Raw genomic sequence first — 26,092 nt, 5'->3', positions numbered from 1 at the left:
AGAAGACGTTTCGCTCACCAGGAGCTTCGCCATTTCTCACAGAGCAAAACGGCAACAGCTTCCAAAGTTCTCTTCCCATGAGGCTGCGATGTGATTATTTTCAAAGTTCTGTGTTCGATACCTGGTTTCTATTCTTCTAGCCTGTTAACTACCACCTGAAACCGGCCAAGGATTCACCTATCCTTCCTCTTACCCCCTCTCTCTTCAAGATAGAGAGCAACGCCCTCTCCCTTTTCCCCCTTAATCCCCTTTCCCTGCTGATTTCCAAATGACTAATGACCCCCTTAACAAGAGAGTCAACAATTCCCTTCCCAGTGTTTTGAAGATAGCCTTACCTTCCCGCTGACCTTATTATAACTAACGACACCCCTCTGGCTTCAAGATAACTTACGATACCCTTCCCGCTGGCTTCAAGATAACTTACGATACCCTTTCCGCTGGTTTCAAGATACGATACCCTGCCCGCTGGCTTCAAGATACCTAACCACACCCTTCCTGCTGACTTTAAAATAGCTAACTTACCCTGCCTGCTGACTTCATGATAGCTAACGACACCCTTCCATCTGGCTTCAAGAGAGTCAACGGCCCCCTCCAGCTCTACCCGCTAGGTAAGGGGTGGAGGGGGTCGTCTTGTAGCCCTGATAGCTTCAAGACGACCACCAACACACACATTCTGACCCTCCTCTCGTTTTATGCCAGTGTTCTTCATGTCGTCATGTGGCATACAAAGAGTATGTTACAATTTATTCGGCGTATGTCACACTCCCATATAGGCTGCCTCCCAACCAGCGAACCGGGTGCTAAGGGTTTAACGATCAATAGGGTACCCGTCGTTAAATCAGTATCTTGGTTCATTTACCAATCACAGGCAAGCCCGCCAAAGCTGAAGCAACGTGGTTCACTTGCGGGAAGCACTGGCAGACTTGCCTACCTGCTGGCTGAGTACGATGCACTCTCTCTGGCTTCTTCTTTGCCATCTGTCACCGTCGTGTGCACTTATCATTATTCTATCTTTACATAGTGTACATATTTGTATATAGTGGGTGAAAGCAAAATGTACATTATATTTTACTGCTGAGTTTGTTTGCTCCAATTCCCATTACGACCAGGTCTCACAGGCCATTCATTACCTGTGTTCGTAATATCTCATCATCAACAGATAATTAAACACGTCAGTAAATCAACGTTTCCTTCCTTCTACCTAGGACAACTTAGTGCGGTCGGAACTGAAAGACTGTGTGTGTGTGTGTGTGTGTGTGTGTGTGTGTGTGTGTGTGTGTGTGTGTATGTGTGTATGTGTGTGTGTGTGTGTGTGTGTGTGTGTGTGTATGTGTGTATGTGTGTATGTGTGTATGTGTGTGTGTGTGTGTGTGTGTGTGTGTGTGTGTGTGTGTGTGTGTGTGTGTGTGTGTTTTGAAGCTTCAGATTAGATAATGAGAAGGATTAGTTGAGTCTTCATATTAGATGAGTCTTCAGATTAGTTTAGTCTTCAGTTTAGTTGATACTTGGGATTAACTGAGGCTTACGAAACCTTTTATACCCCCTCCCTCCAACCTTTCTTTGAGCGACCCCTACCCCGCCTTCCCTCCACTACAGATTTATACATCCTCCAAATCATCCTATTTTGTTCCATCCTCTTTAAATGACCAAACCACCTCAAAAACAGTTCCTCAGACCTCTGACTAATATTTTTAGCAACTCCACACCTCTTAATTTCCACACTACGAATTCTCTGCATAATATCCACACCACACATTGCCCTCAGACACGACATCTCCACTGTCTCCAGTCTCCTTCTCCCAGAAACTTTCACAACCCATGCTTCACTCCCATACAAGAGAGTTGGTACCTCTATATTCTCATGCATTCCTTCTTTACCTCCATGGATACCGTTCTTTGTCTTCACAGATGCCTTAATGCACCACCAACATTTTTCCTTCATCAGTTCAATGATTCACCTCGTCTTTCATAGACCCATCCATCAACAAGTACACTCCCAAATATCTAACACATTCGCTTCCTCGATACTCACTCCTTCCATTCTCATATCCTTCTAATCTTATATTTCATTACCTAAATTTTTCGCTACCCCTCATCACCTTGCTCTTTCCTTCTTTTACATAACCTTACCACCAACTTCTGCAACTTCTCAATATCTCCCAAAAGCACAGCGTCATCGGCAAAAAGAAACTGTGACAACTAATTTGTATTAGATTCTGTACATCAGAATCTCACACCTTTCTCCAACATCGCTTCACTGACTTTTTTTTTCCATCCCCAACTACAAATATGTTAAACAACCATGGTGACATCATGCATCTCTGTCTGAAACCTATTTTTACTGGAAAATAATCTTCCTCTCTATTACATTTCTTATCCGGAGCCTCACTCATAAATACTTCTTTCAGTAACCTACCACTTTAAACTGAATTGATTAATTTTTTAATGGGAATATTAGGCAAACGCTCCATTCTCCTCATTCCTTGAATCCTGTTCTGTGCCTAACATAGCAGGAGACTGTCTCAAGTAATTGCTTGACATTTGTAGCTGGTGTACAGGATAACTTGCCCCGCAGGTATTTATATATATTTCTCTGTTTTTTGTAAGCAGTGGGCCCATCAAGGCTATCTGGAGCACAGAAATAACCCGCTTGCTTAGTGTCTGTGTTCCGTGTGTCCGTCACACAGGCGCCTGCGCTTCCCTGTGAAATACCTGTGATCAGCTTCCAGGACTTTTTATAGCCTGGCAGCAGCCAGATCTGAAGCCGGGCTTAGTGGTTTAGCCACGCAAAGGGTATATACACCTACTGGAGTGTGTCAGGGTATATACACCGAGAGAAGAACAAAAAGGCACAATACCGTGACTGGAACAATACGCAAATGACTTATAAATGGTCAAAGTCGGACTAATACGTCATCATAAGTGTATCGGTGTATATACCCTCAGTATCTCTCAGGGTATATACACCGAGAGGCTCGTATCCTAAATACATTCAAACAAATACTACATGCAAATAGCCTTGTGACTCCAAGCACACATGAATCATGCAAAGAGAGGGAGAGAGAGAGAGAGGGGGAGAGAGAGGGAGAGAGAGGGAGGACAAAGAAAATCGTACCCACACACGCGCCCTTTACGTCACAAAATATTAGCGTGGAACGTGACATTACCCCACTGCTGATCATTATCTAGAGTGAGTTGAAGTTTGGAGCCGTCGGCCACGAGCTGAAGAAGGATCCTTGACCCTTAGGGAAGGACTTAGTGACCCTGACGTCTGACATATTGCCCTGGACACCATCGAACACCAAAGTGGCAGAGATGACTCAGCGAGGACTCCTGACGCAATGTGTGTGACACATTTCTCGTGATGGTCACCTCCGAATCCCCAACATCACTGCTTTTAGATTTACTCGGGGTCCCTTAAGTCGAAGAAGTCATTCAGTATCTTTCTTTGGTGGGAGGGAAGAGCAGCGCCAATTCCTTGAGTCAGGATCACTCCAGCAGCCTCTAGACACCTTTCTACAAGAGTTACCCATCAACACACAACTAGAAAACAAAATATAATCACAGTGCCGGGGCTGGAACAATTCACAGTATCATTAGATACACAAAAGAGCGCTAACTCCGTATGAGTGATTCAGTAGTCGGAATAAACACAAATAACATAAAAATTGTAAATAGAAGTTAGTCGACTCTTCGGCATGCCCTAGAAAAATTATAATTGTCCAAGACTAGCAGAATTTTAATTTAGTTTTACCTGCAATTTGTGGATTATTTATGACTTGTTGCTTGCCAAGAACAAGCTGTGGGAAGGAGACAATGCGAAGTGGAAAACGTTATTTACAGGCAACGTGTTGCTCTGTGGAGAGGTTTGCTTAGAGCAGTGGTTCCCAAACTTTTTCAGCTTGTTACCCAATTTAACATGCCACATAAAGCATGTTACCCCTTTCACAAAATGTTGTTATTATTGATATATATGGCTAAACGTGAACGTATACAGCCTCGCATACTCTGCTAATCCTAGCAAAACCATTGAAAACGTAAGAACCACACATACATTATATATAAAATTAATAATAGCTACAAATTCACAGTAACAGTGGGTAAATACTAACTATATACTGCACAGGGCAGTACACATACATACCAGCTCATGTCTACCTCGGCTGATGCTCACAGATAAACTGACAGTGTGAAATAGAGGCAGCCTCAGGAAGTGAGTGACGCGTACTGGACAGGTCGATCTGGGCTACTGAGTGACTTTTGTCCTGAAGCATACTTGTCAAAATACTTTTGGGTTTCCACACACTTAGCTATATATTTCTTCTTTTCTAATACTGTATATTAGTTTTTGATGTTTATTGTTATTTGGTTTAACTTTATTACTTACTTATAATAGGTTTACTTTACAACTTTATATACTAAGACAAAGTTAACAATAATCCTCATACCGGGTACCGCATTGTTTTCTTGATTTTCAGAATTCATAACTTTTTTTCTGTCACCCCTCCATTACCCCCCAAAAATGGTTAAATTGCCCCCAGGGGGTAATTTACCCCAGTTTGGGAACCACTGGCTTAGAGGGTAACTTAGTGAGTATGGAAAAATTGGTTCTGTATAGTGTCTCACACCTACAGTTGTCAGCAAGTGTTGCTGACAACTGTTGCGGTGCCAGCCACCAACACTACATACAGTGTCAGCCACCAACACCACAGATGTTACTCTCTGGACACGGCATCAAAGGCTACAGCGAAGAACACGCAGCAGTGTTGTGGTCTGTGACATTTGATAAGTTAAGGGTAGAAAGAGGGAGTGGGGTAGGGTTGCCTTAGTACTGTGAAGGGCTCTCGATTCAAAGAACCGGAGCTACCCAGTAAACATAATAGCTGGTGCATCCATGGAACTGAAGATGAGTGTCAGATGAGGCGAAATCTGGGTGTTAGTGCCATAAACCAGACATGGAGAAGGAACGCCTCCGTGACGAAACCTCGCCAACGCCGAGGCCAGTACAGGGGTTCTTCAGCAGAAGATGGTCTTTGACTGAGGCCGAAACACACAGAACTCTGCCAGAGGTGTGTATCGTGTTTTCTCTCCAAGTGACTCATCATCTCGTTGCAGCGGGAAGCTTAGCATGATATTCCATGCAACAGAGGTGACATGAAGCAATTACGTTGCAAGAAGATTATTTCTCCTGCCTTTTCGGGGCAATAACAACTTATGCTAAGTCCTGACCACCATAATATGCACGCCGCTTACACAATAATACACACACACACACACACACACACACACACACACACACACACACACACACACACACACACACACACACACACACACACACACACACACACAGCCACAGAGTAGTCAGTAAGTGGAATAGTTTGGGAAGCGATGTAGTGGAGGCAGGATCCATACATAGTTTTAAGCAGAGGTATGATAAAGCTCACGGCTCAGGGAGAGTGACCTAGTAGCGATCAGTGAAGAGGCGGGGCCAGGAGCTCGGACTCGACCCCCGCAACCTCAACTAGGTGAGTACAACTAGGTGAGTACACACACACACACACACACACACACACACACACACACATACACACACACACACACACACATACACACACACACACACACATACATACACACACGATACATACACGATTCCTTATTAAGATGTCGGAATGCTGTTCTGAGGTTTGCTAGGCGCCCATATGCTGCAGCAGCTATTTGGTTGATGTGCGCTTCAGGAGATGTGCCTGGTGTTATACTCACCACAAGATCTTTTTCCTTGAGTGAGGTTTGTAGTCTCTGGCCCCCTAGACTGTACTCCGTCTGCGGTCTTCTTTGCCCTTTCCCAATCTTCATGACTTTGAACTTGGTGGGATTGAACTCCAGGAGCCAATTGCTGGACCAGGTCTGCAGCCTGTCCAGATCCCTTTGTAGTTCTGCCTGGTCTTCGATCGAATGAGTTCTTCTCATCAACTTCACGTCATCTGCAAACAGGGACACCTCAGAGTCTATTCCTTCCGTCATGTCGTTCACAAATACCAGAAACAGCACTGGTCCTAGGACTGACCCCTGTGGGACCCCGCTGGTCACAGGTGCCCACTCTGACACCTCGCCACGTACCATGACTCGCTGCTGTCTTCCTGACAAGTATTCCCTGATCCATTGTAGTGCCTTCCCTGTTATCCCTGCTTGGTCCTCCAGTTTTTGCACCAATCTCTTGTGTGGAACTGTGTCAAACGCCTTCTTGCAGTCCAGGAATATGCAATCCACCCACCCCTCTCTCTCTTGTCTTACTGCTGTCACCATGTCATAGAACTCCAGTAGGTTTGTGACAAAGGATTTCCCGTCCCTGAAACCATGTTGGCTGATGTTGATGAGATCGTTCCTTTCTAAGTGTTCCACCACTCTTCTCCTGATAATCTTCTCCATGATTTTGCATACTATACATGTCAGTGACACTGGTCTGTAGTTTAATGCTTCATGTCTGTCTCCTTTTTTAAAGATTGGGACTACATTTGCTGTCTTCCATGCCTCAGGCAATCTCCCTGTTTCGATAGATGTATTGAATATTGTTGTTAGGGGTACACATAGCGCCTCTGCTCCCTCTCTCAATACCCATGGGGAGATGTTATCTGGCCCCATTGCCTTTGAGGTATCTAGCTCACTCAGAAGCCTCTTCACTTCTTCCTCGGTTGTGTGCACTGTGTCCAGCACATGGTGGTGTGCCCCACCTCTCCGTCTTTCTGGAGCCCCTTCTGTCTCCTCTGTGAACACTTCTTTGAATCTCTTGTTGAGTTCCTCACATACTTCACGGTCATTTCTTGTTGTCTCTCCTCCTTTCTTCCTTAGCCTGATCACCTGGTCCTTGACTGTTGTTTTCCTCCTGATGTGGCTGTACAACAGTTTCGGGTCAGATTTGGCTTTCGCTGCTATGTCATTTTCATATTGTCTTTGGGCCTCCCTTCTTATCTGTGCATATTCGTTTCTGGCTCTACGACTGCTCTCCTTATTCTCCTGGGTCCTTTGCCTTCTATATTTCTTCCATTCCCTAGCACACTTGGTTTTTGCCTCCCTGCACCTTTGGGTAAACCATGGGCTCATCCTGGCTTTTTCATTATTCCTGTTACCCTTGGGTACAAACCTCTCCTCAGCCTCCTTGCATTTTGTTGCTACATATTCCATCATCTCATTAACTGGCTTCCCTGCCAGTTTTCTGTCCCACTGAACCCCGTTCAGGAAGTTCCTCATTCCTGTGTAGTCCCCTTTCTTGTAGTTTGGCTTCATTCGTCCTGGCCTTCCTGCTTCTCCCTCCACTTGTAGCTCTACTGTGTATTCGAAGCTTAAAACCACATGGTCACTGGCCCCAAGGGGTCTTTCATATGTGATGTCCTCGATATCTGCACTACTCAAGGTGAATACTAAGTCCAGCCTTGCTGGTTCATCCTCTCCTCTCTCTCATGTAGTGTCCCTTACGTGTTGGTACATGAAGTTTTCCAGTACCACCTCCATCATCTTAGCCCTCCATGTATCTTGGCCCCCATGTGGGTCCAAGTTCTCCCAATCTATCTCCTTGTGGTTAAAGTCACCCATGATCAGGAGCTTTGCCCTGCATGCATGAGCTCTTCTGGCCACTCTAGCCAGTGTGTCAACCATCGCTCTATTGCTCTCGTCGTACTCTTGCCTTGGCCTCCTGCTGTTCTGTGGTGGGTTATACATCACTGCTATTACCACCTTGGGACCTCCAGAGTGAAGCGTTCCCGCTATGTAATCACTTTCTTCTCCGCTGTCTCCTCTCTCCAGCTCATCAAAATTCCAGCGATTTTTGGTCAGCAATGCCACTCTTCCACCCCCCCCTGTTCCCTCTGTCTTTCCTCAGGATTTGGTATCCCGTTGGAAAGATAGCATCTGTTATCATACCTGTAAGCTTGGTTTCTGTAAGAGCTATGATGTCCGGTGATGCCTCTTTGACTCTTTCATGCCACTTCTCCCACTTATTTGTTATTCCATCAGCGTTTGTGTACCATACCTTCAGTTTCCTTTCCAACACTGTGGTTTGGGGGGCCTGTGAGGGTGGGAGACCTGGTAGCATACTGTGGGATTCTATAGCTCGGTGTTGGGTGGAAGTTGTGGGTATGGATTGTAGTGTGTATTGGGATGGTGTGATAGGTTGTATGGTTCTGAGAATAGTTGTGTGTGTGCTTGCCCTTGCTGTTCTGTTCTGCTCTGACTGACCTCTTGGTTTGTTTCTCCCCTTCGAGTACCCCCCTATTCTCTGAAAATTTACAATCTCGTCCATCTCTTCACCTATTTCCGTGATGATTTTCTCAATCTCCTTTCTTTCTTCCTGCTGCCTTTCAGTGTGTGTCCTTTCCTCTCTCTCCTGAAGCCCATGGATAAACACTGATTTTGCCCTTTCCTCCTCCCATTGCCTCACCCTCTGTGACTCTGGATCCTGTGTGTGTGTGTGTGTGTGTGTGTGTGTGTGTGTGTGTGTGTGTGTGTGTGTGTGTGTGTCTACGTACCAATAATTTCACAATTATAAATTTTAAAATTTAATCTGCAGGACTCTCTTTTTTTGACTCCCTTAAATTTAACTTTTATTTCCAATTTAAGGAAGGTGTGATGATACCACTGAGCAGGAGAAGCCCTCAAAACTATGCCATAACAAACAATCAGATCTAAGAACATAATATATAACACCTTTGTTAGGTAAATGGATACACATGCAAGTAATGTGACATTTTATTGTGGCAGCGTTTCGCTTCTCAGGAGCTTTGTCAAGCTTGACAAAACTCCTGAAGAGTGAAACGTCACCACAATAAAATGTCACGCTATTTGCATCTCTGTCCATTTACCTAACATTTTGTCGGTAATTCTACCATTGTAAACTACACATACACAACACATGATACACAGCAGTGTCCAGGGTATCCTGGACACTGCTGTGTGCTGTGCAGGCATCCTGGTCACAACAGGAATTAAAAAAGACGAACGACTCTCGGTATTATGCAACACCATGACTCTTGTAACACTCAGTAACGGGATTATTTCCCAATGGGCAGGTGGAAAACCACTTACAGTTTAAAGAGCACTGTGGCTGCTCTTCCCAGGCGGCTTCTGCTGCGCCACCCAACACACTTTGATTAAATATAAATACCTGGCCTGATCTTTTACAGGCCATTGCATGAATTAGCTCTTTGTTACATAATCAACATAAGCTAATTATTATGCTTAGGTATCTCACTCTCGGTCGGCTGCTCATCTCTCGCACCTCCTCAAGGTCGAGGGATACTTAACATCATGTCTGGTCCCACCTGTTTAGAGACCAGAAAGTTTGCTTGGTAATAAGCAAAAACTATTAGGGATGCGTTTTTTCTCCTACAAAAGTTATGTAAACAATAGATTTTTGTTTTTTTTTTGGTGATATATCTTTCAAGGCATTATTACCGAATATACCAGGACCCTTTTATGTTCTGTAGGCTATTGGAATATGTTGCAGTGTGTTTACACTTGTATGTAAGGGGTTATGATGAGTAGAATCTCAAACATCTGCAGAGCCACCCACTATGTTTGGGGCAAGACATGAATCCTGGGGAAGGAGATAACGGAAGTCGTAGTGATGTTTTCTAGTGTACCATAACCTTGTATTCTGTTTAGGTCTGGTTTGTGCAGGTTGGGGGTCTCTGGCCACAGCCAACAAATGTATTCGGCATTTAATATTTCATGTTTTTGCCCAGTCCACCCCCTATCCCCCACCACACGTTTCCTCCGTCCCCCGTTAGCCCAGGCTCGTTGGACAGATTGATGAATTGCAGAAGAAGTTGCAATTATCCAGTTATAAGGCCAAGGAAACAATGTGAGACGAGACACACATCAGGTGCGTGGATATCAGACCTGCTAATGTAATGGCGTTGTTCACACACACAGTGTGTACGCTGGGCCAAATCTGCCTCACCCACTCTGCGGAGAGCAGCTCACAGCCTCCTGAAAGTAGCTAATCCCTTGTGACAGTCCTCCTGGTGGCGATCAAATTTTCTGCAAACAAGATCCTTTCGCACATCCCTAAAGTAACTCGTTTACACGATGCAAGTAAATTCAGAGTCTTTCTCAAGCAGGTAAATAAGGATTCAACCGCTTAACAAACTGCTAGCCTCATCAGTCATCAGAGCAGTACATAGCTTTCCTAGGCTAGATAACCTGATCCACATGCCCCGTCAACGCACGAATCGACGAGGAGGATCGAAGAAAGTTCCATTGATAGAGAGACAATGTGCGCACAAGTTAGCAAAAAGAAAAAATGAAGACGTCAGTACTGTTAGAGCAATCACAATAATCACCAGTGATGACACAATAGCCCCCAGAGACGCATATATACAAAGAGACGCGCACACACACACCTAGGGCGACCATTATCACCAAGAACAATTTCTACCAATGACCCCATCCCAAGACCATTAATTTTGCAAGTCATATTAGACACATGTGCAACACTTGGGTGTTGCACATGTGTCTAATTTATCAACCTGTCGGTTCTCTGAACCATTTATCTACAAGAGGTCATATGTTCATAAAGAGACTGTCAGTCTGCAGCAATTGCTGCGCGGAGGTACACTGGAATACGACCACAACACATTGAAGAGATGGTTAATCCGGTGCCTGGCGCAGCTGCAGAGATCACACTTTCAGAATTAACAACGTTCTTCAATAGCAGCTGTGCTGGCCTGATATCTGAAGAAATTAAACCATTCTTCTTTAGTGCCTCGTCATGTGTCTTGAAAACGAAGGACGGGGGAATCAGCCTCGTCGTCGTTGTCAACACCCTCTTCCGTCTCGCTGGGGAATCAGCCTCGTCGTCGTTGTCAATACCCTCTGCCATCTCGCTGGGGAATCAGCCTCCTCGTCGTTGTCAACACCCTCTGCCGTCTCGCTGGTGAATCAGCCTCGTCGTCGTTGTCAACATTCTCTGCCGTCTCGCTGGGGAATCAGCCTCGTCGTCATTGTCAACACCCTCTGCCGTCTTGCTGGGGAATCAGCCTCGTCGTCGTTGTCAACATCCTCTGCCGTCTCGCTGCCATATTAGCAATGAGGAACATTCGTACAAAAGTTGTCAACCTGCTTCAGTCAATTTGGCTTTGGGCTCCCACAAGGCAGAAGAGGAGCAGTAGCTCATGCTCCAAGAGCTTACATCAAAAATTTATCCAAAGATAAGATAAGATAAGACTATGACAGCAAGTGGTAGCATGGGCTTACACTTGCGTGCCAATTTAGAAGCTAATGGCTGTGGTGCCTCCAGTTTCAGGGAGATCCAGATCAGTAAATATTAGGCACTGGCTGAATGCTACATCTTTCCAATTTGATCGGAGACAGTATAAGTGTGGAGAAAGTGCACACTCAAGTTTCTGAAGGACTTAGGTAACAAATTTGTCAGGGAAAACCAAGGACCCTAGAGCAACTAGCTTTCTTTTCCAGAGACTCAGAGGTGTTATACCCAGCATCCTGGGCATAACACTTACTTCTGGAGAACTACATGAAGTGTTCGAAACGTAGATTTCGTGATGTAATATATATTATTCTCATTCCAAATATATCTTTTAAATCAAGCCTTAAAAAAATTTGATGTACAGGGTAAACATTTAGCAACGTACGTTTTTTTTTTAAACCTTCAGTACCATCTTACCCCAACCCCAAAATCTTCATCCCCACCATAGCCAACGCATTACCTTAGCCACGTGTCTCAGTGAAGATAAGAGCCTCAGGCATATCGTTCTGACGTCCGCCATGTCCAGCCGGTTCACTGCCTCCAGCACCCACCCATCACTGGACCAGCACAGTGCCACAGCCTGGGAACTGCAATACAGTATTTCGCTGCTGGGTTCAGCCTTGGCTCTTTTTTTCTTTCCTCTCCAGCTCTTCCTATTCCACTGCTCTTCTATTTACTCTTCTAACTCAACCCTTACTGGTCATAGTCTAGTATAGGAAGGAAAGAAACCTCTTGGTTTTTTTCCTGAAGTTTATTTATTCACACACACACACACACACATATACGCATATATATATATATATATATATATATATATATATATATATATATATATATATATATATATATATATATATATATATATATATATATATATATATATATATATATATATATATATATATATTCTTCTTTCAACAAACTGGCCGTATCCCACCGAGGCGGGTTGGCCCAAAAGGAAAAACGAAAGTTTTTTCCTTTTAAATTTAGCAATATATACAGGAGAAGGGGTTACTAGCCCCTTGCTCCTGGCATTTTAGCCGTCTCTTACGACACGCATAGCTTACGGAGGAAGAACTCTGTTCCACTTCCCCATGGAGGTAAGAGGAAAGAAACAAGAACAAGAACTAGTAAGAAAAATAGAAGAAAACCCAGAGGAGTGTGTATATATATGCTTGCACATGTATGTGTAGTGTGACCTAAGTGTAAGCAGAAGTAGCAAGACGTACCTGAAATCTTCTATGGTTATGAGACAGAAAAAAGGACACCAGCAATCCTACCATCATGTAAAACAATTACAGGCTTTTGTTTTACACTCACTTGGCAAGACGGTAGTACCTCCCTGGGTGGTTGCTATCTACCAACCTACTACCTATAATATATATATATATATATATATATATATATATATATATATATATATATATATATATATATATATATATATATATATATATATATATATATATATATATATATATATATATATATATATATATATATATATATATATATATATATATATATATATATATATATATATATAAAGAGAAGAATGGATGGTACTCTAACCGTGGTCCTAACAGGTAACAGGTCCTACTCTGTTTAATCACTGGTAGTCATTCATTACAGCTCATCTTGAGTTCATTTATATTCATATATTCAATATATCCACTTCAACACCGGAGTGAAGATCATCATTACGTGTGGGACAGCCAGTGGTTCCTTGATGTCCATCACCTGGTTCTGCCAGGTTTGGAAAGTCGCCAAACATCACCAAAAATATGAATTGGCCGAACGTTCTCGGCCGAATCGTGTAATCAGGCCCCGTTAGCGATTTATAGATTGTCTTGAGACACGTGTTTTTTCAATATACATTTTTTTTTCATACGTGCAGGAGATGTCACCTTGGCGTAGATTGGCTTCTCACACTCGTTCGTCATCGTTGGAAATCCGAAGTTCGTTTATCGTCTGCGTTTAGGAGCGGGTTAGTTTATCGTTCAGGAAGGGAGGGCTTCAGTGCCGTGCGATGCTTGACGGTCGCACCGCGATGCGCGATATTCAGCAGTGAGTGGAAGGAAGGAAGGAAGGAAGGGAGAGAGGAGGAGCAGGAGGTGGTTATATAACGATATGTGCATCTTCTAACAGTGTCCTGAATGCTAAAATATTCTGACAGGACAAGTTTTTCTGTGCTTCAAGTGCGTCCACACCCTTAATGTAGTTTGTGCTGTTCCTCTCTCTCAGTCTCTCTCTCTCTCTCTCTCTCTCTCTCTCTCTCTCTCTCTCTCTCTCTCTCTCTCTCTCTCTCTCTCTCTCTCTCTCTCTCTCTCTCTCCCTCTCTTTCTCTCTCTCCTCAGCTGCATTATCTTCTGCTGCAGACACACACACACACACACACACACACACACACCTGACGAAACTGGAGGACAAAAGAGATTGGGGGGACATGATAGCGACATACAATATACTGAGAGGAATTGACAAGGTGGACAAAGACAGGATGTTCTAGAGATGGGACACAGCAACAAGGGGACGCAGTTGGAAGTTGAAGACACAGATGAATCACAGGGATGTTAGGAAGTATTTCTTCAGCCACAGAGTAGTCAGGAAGTGGAATAGTTTGGGAAGCGATGTAGTGGAGGCAGGATCCATACATAGCTCGCGGTTTAGGGAGAGTGACCTAGTAGCGACCAGTGAAGAGGCGGGGGCCAGGAGCTGGGACTCGACCCCTGCAACCTCAACTAGGTGAGTACAACTAGGTGAGTATACACACAAACACACACACACACATCAAGAAGTTAGAGAAAGTACAAAGGTTTGCAGAAAGGCTAGTCCCAGAGCTCAGGGGAATGTCGTGCGAGGAAAGGTTGAGGGAAATCGGACTGACGACACTGGAGGACAGAAGGGTCAGGGGAGACATGATAACGACATACAAGATACTGCGGGGAATAGACAAGGTGGACAGAGATAGGATGTTCCAGAGAGGAGACACAGGGACGTTAGGAAGTATTTCTTCAGTCATAGAGTTGTCAGGAAGTGGAATAGCCTAGCAAGTGAAGTAGTGGAGGCAGGAACCATACATAGTTTTAAGAAGAGGTATGATACAGCTCAGGAAGCAGAGAGAGAGAGGACCTAGTAGCGATCAGTGAAGAGGCGGGGCCAGGAGCTGAGTCTCGACCCCTGCAACCACAATTAGGTGAGTACACAAACACACACACACACACACACACACACACACACACACACACACACGTTTCCGTTTCACACTCATTTGGCAAACGCTAAAGCCATATGACCGTACAACATCTGGGGAAACGGAAGGCAATAGAGAATGATTCAGGTAAGGGGACAGCAGCTCCAGTCCTAAGCATGAAGAACCCTCCTCCTCTTCCCCTCCTTAACCAGCCTGGAGGGTGTCGAGTGCGGCTGACAAGCCTGACAGTATCTCACCAACACTTACCAATCCTTAGTTAGTTTTTTGTTCCCACTCTGATAATTGCGTCAGTGAGGTGATGACTTGCGTCATAAAGCCTACTCTAGAGATGGCTTACTTTTCTTACCTCCAGGTTTAAATTCTATTTTTGAGAAGCAGTTTTTCCAAGGTTTTCCAAGAAATGGGATTTAGTGAGTTTATTTTATTGTTATTATTTAGGTCAGATAAATGCCTCTGACTGCTCTGAAAAGTCGACATACACAATAAAAACTTTTCGTTCTCTTCTGTGAATGTTAGTTTTTCGGGCGTTTTTTTTTTATTTTTTAATTTTAATATATAACCTTTATTAGAGTCAATAATTTAAATACATTCGCAACGTGTTGCTACCTTAGTCTGCATCATTGTTTGGAAGATGATGATGGTAGTAATGATGGTAGTAATGATGATTATGGTAATGGTGATGATAAAGATAATGATGATAATAATTATGATAATGGTAAATGATGATAATAATAATGATAACGATAATAATAATGATGAATGCTAACGAGGACATCGCTCATCAACCAAGGGCCCATTTTTGGTTACCATGGTAACATGTCCTCAAAATTTCCGACACATGTTTCTTAAAAAAAAAATCTGTCTAGTTACACCTATGTACACCGAGAGGTGTATATATCCCAGCATATATACACCGAGAGGTGTATATATCCCAGCATATATACACCGAGAGGTGTATATATCCCAGCATATATACACCGAGAGGTGTATATATCTCAGCATATATACACCGAGAGGTGTATATATCCCAGCATATATACACCGAGAGGTGTATATATTCCAGCATATATACACCGACAGGTGTATATATCTCAGTATATATACACCGAGAGGTGTATATCTCCCAGCATATATATACACCGAGAGGTGCATATCTCCCAACATATATACACGCCGAGAGGTGTATATCTCATAGGAGGAAGAGGAAGACGAGGAGGAGGAAGTGGAAAAGAAAGAGGAAAGGGAGGAGACATAGACGATCCAGAGAAAAAAAAGGAAGGTGGCAATATATGTGTGGATGTAGGGGTTGAGGCTCAGCTCCTGGCCCCTGCCTCTTCACCGGCCACTACCAGGTCCACGCCCTCCTGGCTTCAAGACCCTAAGAGCCTTGTATTACCTCTTCTTAAAGCTATGTATGGATCCTGCCTCCACTACTGCACTCTTCAGTTCGTTCCACTTCCTGACCGCTCCATGCTTTGAGTGAGTGTATGTGTGTGTGTATGAGTGTGTGTATGTGTGTATGTGTGTGTGTGTATGTGTGTGTGTGTGTGTGTGTGTGTGTGTGTGTGTGTGTGTGTGTGTGTGTGTGTGTGTGTGTGTGTGTGTGTGTGTGTGTGTGTGTGTGTTTGTGTGTGTGTGTGTGTGAAAGAGAGAATGCTTCACTATTCATAACGAGAGAGAGAGAGAGAGAGAGAGAGAGAGAGAGAGAGAGAGAGAGAGAGAGAGAGAGAGAGAGAGAGAGAGAGAGAGAGAGAGAGAGAAGAGTGAGAGTGAGAGTTAATTTATGGTTCTCCCCACCACAAAACTTCGTCCAGAAGACAATGGAGTGAAAGGGAAAACAGTATTATTATTTGTTCTAGACACCTCAAGTCAGTTTCACCTGGGTTGCTGGCGGCGACTCCCAGTTGCGGCGCTCAAAGTTGAGAGGCTTCTGTTGCAGGAACTCTCAGCTCCCAGCGTTGAGAGCTGCTGCAGGGTACTAAGTACCAACTTTCTGCACTGCGGGTTTCTTTCAGCTCTTAGCAGAAAGCAGTGAGAGGGACGGGATGCGAGGGCTCTCTCAGAAACTCTAATCATCTAACATTAATCTCTTTCAGATCAGACAGACAGCACTGAAGGCTGTCGACTGAGTAGGCCTGCGCAGGCTGAATAAGCGATGACGCAGCGCAGAGGATTACTGGAGCGAGACGAGACTGAATCAATAATGATTTGACATTATGTATTGTTATCCATCTGAAGAGTTGGATAAACAAGGATCTCAGAACGTTTAATCAGCTGCCTCGAGTGGTCGCTGGTAAATAGGTGACGACACAACGTGGCGTAGGAATCTGAAGGAGGTTAGTTAGGTAGAGGACTAGGTGCCGTGTTTGCAGGTGCCAGGCATCGGGACAAGGTGCCTTGATGTTGTTGTTTGTAGGGGGAGAACGTACCATGTATGGAAAAGTTGATGATGGATACAAGATATGCGCCACACTTTGGAAGCTTTTCGTTTCCGAAACGTTTCGCCTTCGCAGCAGGCTTCTGCAGTCGAATGAGGAGGTGAGATTTGGATGCTGTGGAAGCGATACGTGGAGGTAAAGATATGACGTGATCAGTGCATCAGCCTTGGCGAGTGCGTCTTATACAATGAAACCAGAAGTGAGGTGTGGAGTGGAGACAGGATTGCCTGCCATCATTATACGGAAGAAACGTGACAGACGCCGTATCGAACCTTTATCCTGGAGCTCTGATAATGATCCAGGACCGGGCGAAACGTCGTCAAAAGTCTCCTTTTCTAAATGTGAGTTATTTGTGTATTGTTCCAACCACGGTATAGTGACTTCTGTTATTTTTCATAAATGGGGAAGGAGATGTATACAAGAAGGTATTGTGAATCCAAAAGCCTACCATGTATGGGAAAAAATACACCTTCTATTGAGAATTTGCAATTCATGGGGTAAAGACTCTTTATAATGGGAAAAAATAGATGGGTTGCTGGGAGAACCTGTAATGTCTGGGGCTACAGAGGTTCTCCGGAACACGGAGCACTGAACACAGAGCACGGAGCTCTAAATGAAGAGCAGCTAATATACAGAGCCCAAGAGCGAGGGATTAAGCCTTAGGAATGGTACTGAGGTTCGACTTTCTGAATGGCGAGGTGTGTTCACCTTGGCCTGAAGAGTGGGCGGGCAGAGTTGTGGGCGGGGTTGTGGGCAGTGCGGGCGGAACAGAGGTATCAGAAGCAAAGCATTATATATTCCCGGTATATCAAAGCTCCAGTATATCTCTCCTCCTACATATCTTTACCCCCGCAGTCTACAAGGCGATAATAACAAATTCTGTAGACGGAGGATCGAGCCTCCTCCCGTCCTTGCGATCAATGACCAACACATCATTTTTATATTAGATTTTAAGCATCGTCGTCGTAGATTCTCGATCGTAAAAAAAACTTCGTTTTACGCTGTAAATGTTAAGAAAAGTTTTAGGTATTAAGTCTTGATTTAAATTCTTTTTAATAATAATAATAATAATAATAATAATAATAATAATAATAATAATATTATTATTATTAATAATGATGATAATAATAATAATAATAACAATAATAATAATAATAATAATAATAATAATAATAATAATAATAATAATAATAATAATAATAATAATAATAATAACAGCAGTAATAATACAATGAATAATCCATGCAGTAGGACGCGGTAAACCCGTAGGGGTTATATAGTGCCTGGGGTTCAAATGGCAGGCAATCAGATCTGATCAGAGGAAGGGGAAGGTATCTCCATTTCCTAGAACCAAGAGGTGTTCAACACACAGGTAACTGCTGCTACCAGCAAGACTCTCTCAACCAGTGTGGAACACGTATCACTCCTGTGACCTACTGCAGAGAATGATTCTCCCAGGCACTGTATATTGTTAAGAATGATAACTGCAAGTGCTGTTTATTAATCATAAGAATGATAAGAGTAAGCATTGTATAGTGATAACAAGTGTGTTCCTTGCATGGACTCAAGGTGTATTTCTTATTATATGTATATATTTTATTTTTCACTTAATATTATACTGTCTATATCTGCATTAATAGCTAAAATGAAGATATCTTGTTTTATGATGTTATCCGACCTTATATTATTTAGCTATGTATATAGGTAGGATGTGTTTTATTGAATTAAGTCGGGAACTGCTGTGCTAACTACCGTAAAATAGAGTCAGTCGGTCTCTCTGGTAGGTGTCTCATGAACCGAGTTGACGTCTGGCTTAGAGGAGTTGCCTGAGGGAGTACCAGGCTACCTCTATCCTTTGTAACATCTCGTTGCCTGAGGGAGTACCAGGCTACCTCTAGTCTTTGTAACATCTCGTTGCCTGAGGGAGTACCAGCCTACCTCTAGTCTTTGTAACATCTCGTTGCCTGAGGGAGTACCAGCCTACCTCTAGTCTTTGTAACATCTCGTTGCCTGAGGGAGTACCAACCTACCTCTAGCCTTTGTAACATCTCGTTGCCTGAGGGAGTACCAGCCTACCTCTAGTCTTTGTAACATCTCGTTGCCTGAGGGAGTACCAGCCTACCTCTAGTCTTTGTAACATCTCGTTGTCTGAGGGAGTACCAGCCTACCTCTAGCTTTTGTAACATCTCGTTGCCTGAGGGAGTACCAGCCTACCTCTAGCCTTTGTAACATCTCGTTGCCTGAAGGAGTACCAGCCTACCTCTAGCCTTACAAAAACCTCCTTCTCGAAGTCTGATTAGACTCATGTTTTGTATAACAGACGGTTCCGTTGGTGAGACGGAACCTCTTTCTCACTTCAGTGAGTATCAGTAAAGGACAGAGTTAGTTCTGGACATAGAGATTTTTATATCTACTAAGGTTGCATGTTTTTTTCTGACGTTATAAAGTCAATCAGTGGATTTAACTGTCACCTCTATAGAGATTCTGTTGAAAATCTCAGCTGTGTGTTTTGTTCTTACTTCGTTAAGATTACTTGTTATGTTTTCATAAATGTCTCTATCTCTAGGTTAGCTTCTTACTTGGTGGATTATCGTACTCGAAGCCAGTTATTATTCGAGGACAGATGTACAATTTAGCTTTGTACGTACATAGTCGACCTATAGTGAGACATTTCCATCAGTGATTGAAACCCCTGGATATATGGTGTATATATGATTATTCACGACTCGTAACAATGGAAATGTCACTTTAAATGTTCATCAATTGTATTATAAACAAATGGCCTTTAGTATTATTGTACTCGAAAATACCATTCTGTATTTTTCAACGAGAGTATTTATGCTACTTCTTTGAAGACACGTTAATATTAAAGATATTAAATTATTATTTTGTCGGATTATTGCCTCCTGGATATAATAAACAAAAAGCCTATTAAGATGGTATTTTATAGTAAAGACAGCCGGTCCTGACACCTTGTTACGAAAGAGAAGACTTTCACAGAATGATATAAAATTAAGTATTTTATATTGATAATCAGGATGATGAGGTTTTCTATATTGATAATGTAAAGTTTTCTATACTGACAATATGAATGATAAACTTCTTTATATTAATAATAAGAATGATAAAATATTATACTGATATTATATTCATAACAAGAATGATAAAAGCAAGTATTTTATATATTGGAATTCTCACAAATCATAAATGATTGAAACAAACACATGATCAGGAAACATAAGAAGAACCCAAAGTGGAGATCCTTTCTCTGAAGAGGAATCCGATCGCTTTCTGTTCCTCCGTTACACTCTCACATTCAGCTATTGAACCCTCTCAGCCTCCAGAAGGATGGGGGATCAGATCGCCTTCCGTTCCTTCCCTACACACGGGCTCCACTCCGCTATTGAAGTTTCTCAGCCTCCAAGAGGATGGGGGATCCGATCGCCTTCTGTTCCTTCGATACACACGGGCTCCACTCCGCTATTGAAGTTTCTCAGCCTCCAAGAGGATGGGGGATCAGATCGCCTTCTGTTCCTTCGATACACACGGGCTCCACTCCGCTATTGAAGCCTCTTAGCCTCCAAGAGGAAGATATTTTTTCTCCATCAGAGAATGTGACCTTTGTTCACCGGTGTAAAGACGATTCAATGCCACACCAAAATCGCTCTTTTGTTTGCTTAATCACGTCTCACATTTTGTCCACCCTTGGGAGAACAGCAGCTGCTGCTTGAACCTTCTGTAACAGCTGTTGCTGATGTTGCTGCTGATGTTGCTATTGCTGTTGTGGCTATTATTAATGTTGCTACTGCTGATGCTCCTGCTTCTGATATTGCTGTTGTTCCTGACCCCTCAATGGAGGCTCCTTGACGCTGGCGAGGGGCTCTTGATCTAGGGAATTGGATCTGTGCTCCAGTTCCCTGAATTGAGCCTGAATACCTTCCACCCCCCACATGCGCTGTATAATCCTACGGGTTTAGCGCTTCCCTGTGATTATAATAATAATGCTGCTGAAACTGTTGTTTTTGATGCTGTTGCTGTTGTTATTGATGGTGATATTACTGCTGGAGCTGCTGTTGTTGTTGATATTGCTGTTTATTTCCCTCGTTGTTGTTGATAATGATGAAGAAAGATGGTGCTTCACGGGGCTCGTCTGAGGCTCTCAGGGCTGTCGATGTAATTAGTCGGACTCTTAAACTGCTTAAAGACTTCACGATTAAGTCCCTATCGTATGATCTGATGAGACTTATTTAGCCTTGACAGTTATAATGACACCTCATATCACATCCCTCCTCCGCCTCCGCCTCCGCCTCCACCTGTACTCCACCTCCTCGCTATTCGCTGCCACAGTTCTCAAGGCAGAGAAAAAAAAGCGTTAAACAACTACCGCAGCGTCTTCAGATGTGCCTCTGGCGACACTCTCTGTTAACCTCACCTTCGCTGACACCAGAGGTTAACACCCTCGTTGACACCAGAGGTTAACACCCTCACTGACACGTAGAGGTTAACACCCTCGCTAGTACCACTAGTACCCAACTACCATACAGCGAGCACCACTAGTACCCAACTACCATACAGTGAGCACCACTAGTACTCAACTACCATACAGTGAGCACCACTAGTACCCAACTACCATACAGTGAGCACCACTAGTACCCAACTACCATACAGTGAGCACCACTAGTACCCAACTACCATACAGTGAGCACCACTAGTACCAACTATCATATAGTGAGCACCACTAGTACTCAACAACAATATAGTGACCACTAGTACTCAACTACCTTACAGTGAGCACCACTACTACTCAACTACCATACAGTGACCACCACTAGTACCCAACTACCATACAGTGACCACCACTAGTACTCAACTACCATACAGTGAGCACCACTAGTACTCAACTACCATACAGTGAGCACCACTAGTACCCAACTACCATATAGTGAGCACCACTAGTACTCAACTACCATACAGTGAGCACCACTAGTACCCAACTACCATACAGTGAACACCACTAGTACTCAACTACCATACAGTGAGCACCACTAGTACCCAACTACCATACAGTGAGCACCACTAGTACTCAACTACCATACAGTGAGCACCACTAGTACCCAACTACCATACAGTGAGCACCACTAGTACTCAACTACCATACAGTGACCACCACTAGTACTCAACTACCATACAGTGAACACCACTAGTACTCAACTACCAAACAGTGAGCACCACTAGTACTCAACTACCATACAGTGAGCACCACTAGTACTCAACTACCAAACAGTGAGCACCACTAGTACTCAACTACCATACAGTGAGCACCACTAGGGTACAATCCCCCTCACTTAATTTTTAACACTTCGTAATTGATTTCGGGTTGACAATCCTGGCTCGTAGTCAGTCAGATGGAGACCTGATACTGGAGACTGGGTTTGCACATCATGGCGGGTCACAGCATGGAGAAGACCCGAGCCTAGACCCGTCCTGGCCAACCTTCCAGCTCCTTACACATCTCTACAATTCTACCATTGTTAGGGGAGGGGAACTAAAGTTTCATACCATTACCATGTATCTAAGTCTGAAGTTCTCCAGTTGTTGTCAAGATTATTTGGTTGGTGACTTTGTAAATGGTCCAAGTCGGACCGTAACGTCGTCGTAAGCTTCTCTCTTTTATGTGCGGGTTATTTGTGTATCGTTCCAGTCACGGTATTATGCCTCTTTTTGTTATTAATTGCTATTTTTTAAGTGATTTTAAGATTCAATTCAATTCAATTCAATTCAAGTTTATTCTCTAAAAGGGTTACTACAATGTGGGGTTTACAGGTGTTGGGTATTGTGTGGTATACATGTCATAAAATACTAATTAGAGAGGGGGCCACTAGGACACCTAGCATGGCTAGGCATTTCGGGCAGATTTAGATTAATTCTTATCATTAAATCCTTACAGATTATGGTATTAAGGCTTTATATCTCAGCCGTTTTCTCTAATATTTTTTTTATTAATACACCGGCTGTTTCCCACCGACGCAGCGTGACCCGAAAAAAAGAAACACTTTCATCATCACTCAGTCCATTACTGTCTTGCCAGAAGAGTGCTGACACTACAGTTATAAAATTGCAAGGTATCTTCATCCCTCTTTCAGAGTGCAGGCACTGTACCTCCCACCTCTACACCTCCTGCAGAGTGCAGGCACTGTATCTCCCACCTCTACACCTCCTGCAGAGTGCAGGCACTGTATCTCCCACCTCTACACCTCCTGCAGAGTGCAGGCACTGTATCTCCCACCTCTACACCTCCTGCAGAGTGCAGGCACTGTATCTCCCACCTCTACACCTCCCGCAGAGTGCAGGCACTGTATCTCCCACCTCAACACCTCCCGCAGAGTGCAGGCACTGTATCTAACACCTCTACACCTCCCGCAGAGTGTAGGCACTGTATCTCCCACCTCAACACCTCCCGCAGAGTGCAAGCACTGTACCTCCCACCTCCACACCTCCTCCAGAGTGCAGGCACTGTACCTCCCACCTCCACACCTCTTGCAGAGTCCAGACACTGTACTTCCCACCTCCACACCTCCTCCAGAGTGCAGGTACTGTACCTCCCACCTCCACACCTCCTGCAGAGTGCAGACACTGTTCCGCCCACCTCCACACCTCCTAAAGAGTGCAGGCACTGTACCTCCAACCTTCACACCTCCTAAAGAGTGCAGGCACTGTATCTCCCACCTCCACACCTCCTCCAGAGTGCAGACACTGTACCTCCCACCTCCACACCTCCTCCAGAGTGCAGACACTGTACCTCCCGCCTCCACACCTCCTTCAGAGTGCAGGCACTACCTCCCACCTCCACACCTCCTCCGGAGTGCAGACACTGTACCTCCCACCTCCACACCTCCTGTAGAATGCAGACACTGTACCTCCCACCTCCACACATCCTAAAGAGTGCAGACACTGTACCTCCCACCTCCACACCTCCTAAAGTGTGCAGACACTGTACCTTCCACCTCCACCCCTCCTCCAGAGTGTAGACGCTGTACCTCCCATCTCTACACCTGCAGAGAGAAGGCACTGTTCCTCCCACCTCCACACTTCCTCCAGAGTCCAGACACTGTACCTCCCACCTCTACACCTCCTCCAGAGGGCAGGCACTGTACTTCCCACCTCCACACCTCCTCCGGAGTGCAGACACTGTACCTCCCACCTCTACACATCCTGCAGAGTGCAGAAACTGTACCTCCCACCTCTACACCTCCTGCAGAATGCAGACACTGTGCCTTCCACCTCCACACCTCCTGCAGAGTGCAGACACTGTACTTCCCACCTCCACACCTCCTGCAGAGTGCAGACACTGTACCTCCCACCTCTAAACCTCCTGTAGAGTGCAGACACTGTACCTCCCACCTCTACACCTCCTGCAGAGTGCAGACACTGTACCTCCCACCTCTACACCTCCTGCAGAGTGCAGACACTGTACCTCCCACCTCTACACCTCCTGCAGATTGCAGGCACTGTACCTCTCACCTCCACACCTCCTGCAGAGTGCAGACACTGTACCTCCAACCTCTACAACTCCTGCAGAGTGCAGACACTGTTCCTCCCAACTCCAAACCTCCTGCAGAGTGCAGGCACTGTACCTCCCACCTCCACACCTCCTCCAGAGTGTAGGCACTGTACCTCCCACCTCCACACCTCCTCCAGAGTGCAGACACTGTTCCTCCCACCTCCAAACCTCCTAAAGAGTGCAGGCACTGTACCTCCCACCTCCACATCTCATCCAGAGTGCAGACACTGTACCTCCCAACTCCACACCTCCTGCAGAGTGCAGACACTGAACCTCCCACCTCCAAACTTCCTGCAGAGTGCAGGCACTGTACCTCCCACCTCCACACCTCCTAAAGAGTGCAGACACTGTACCTCCCACCTCCACACCTCCTCCAGAGTGTACACACTGTACCTCCCATCTCTACACCTGCAGAGTGCAGGCACCGTACCTCCCTCCTCCACACCTCCTCCAGAGTGAAGACACTGTACCTCCCACCTCCAAACCTCCTCCAGCATGCAGACACTGTACCTCCCACCTCCACACCTCCTCCGGAGTGCAGACACTGTACCTCCCACATCTACACATCCTGCAGAGTGCAGAAACTGTACCTCCCTCCTCCACACCTCCTCCAGAGTGAAGACACTGTACCTCCCACCTCTACACCTCCTCCGGAGTGCAGACACTGTACCTCCCATCTCTACACCTGCAGAGTGCAGGCACCGTACCTCCCTCCTCCACACCTCCTCCAGAGTGAAGACACTGTACCTCCCACCTCCAAACCTCCTCCAGCATGCAGACACTGTACCTCCCACCTCCACACCTCCGGAGTGCAGACACTGTACCTCCCACCTCTACACATCCTGCAGAGTGCAGAAACTGTACCTCCCACCTCTACACCTCCTGCAGAGTGCAGACACTGTACCTCCCACCTCTACACCTCCTGCAGAATGCAGACACTAAGCCTCCCACCTCCACACCTCCTGCTGAGTGCAGACACTGTACTTCCCACCTCCACACCTCCTGCAGAGTGCAGACACTGTACCTTCCACCTCTACACCTCCTGTAGAGTGCAGACACTGTACCTCCCACCTCTACACCTCCTGCAGAGTGCAGACACTGTACCTCCCACCTCTACACCTCCTGCAGATTGCAGGCACTGTACCTCCCACCTCCACACCTCCTGGAGAGTGCAGACACTGTACCTCCCACCTCTACACCTCCTGCAGAGTGCAGACGCTGTACCTCCCACCTCTATACCTCCTGCAGAGTGCAGACACTGTTCCTCCCATCTCCAAACCTCCTGCAGAGTGCAGGCACTGTACCTCCCACCTCCACACCTCCTCCAGAGTGTAGGCACTGTACCTCCCACCTCCACACCTCCTCCAGAGTGCAGACACTGTTCCTCCCACCTCGAAACCTCCTAAAGAGTGCAGGCACTGTACCTCCCACCTCCACATCTCATCCAGAGTGCAGACACTGTACCTCCCACCTCCACACCTCCTGCAGAGTGCAGACACTGTACCTCCCACCTCCAAACTTCCTGCAGAGTGCAGGCACTGTACCTCCCACCTCCACACCTCCTAAAGAGTGCAGACACTGTACCTCCCACCTCTACACCTCCTCCAGAGTGCAGA

This window comes from Cherax quadricarinatus, chromosome 40, assembly GCF_038502225.1.
Source record: "Cherax quadricarinatus isolate ZL_2023a chromosome 40, ASM3850222v1, whole genome shotgun sequence".
NCBI lineage: Eukaryota > Metazoa > Arthropoda > Malacostraca > Decapoda > Parastacidae > Cherax > Cherax quadricarinatus.
This window is presented reverse-complemented; position numbering follows the sequence as displayed.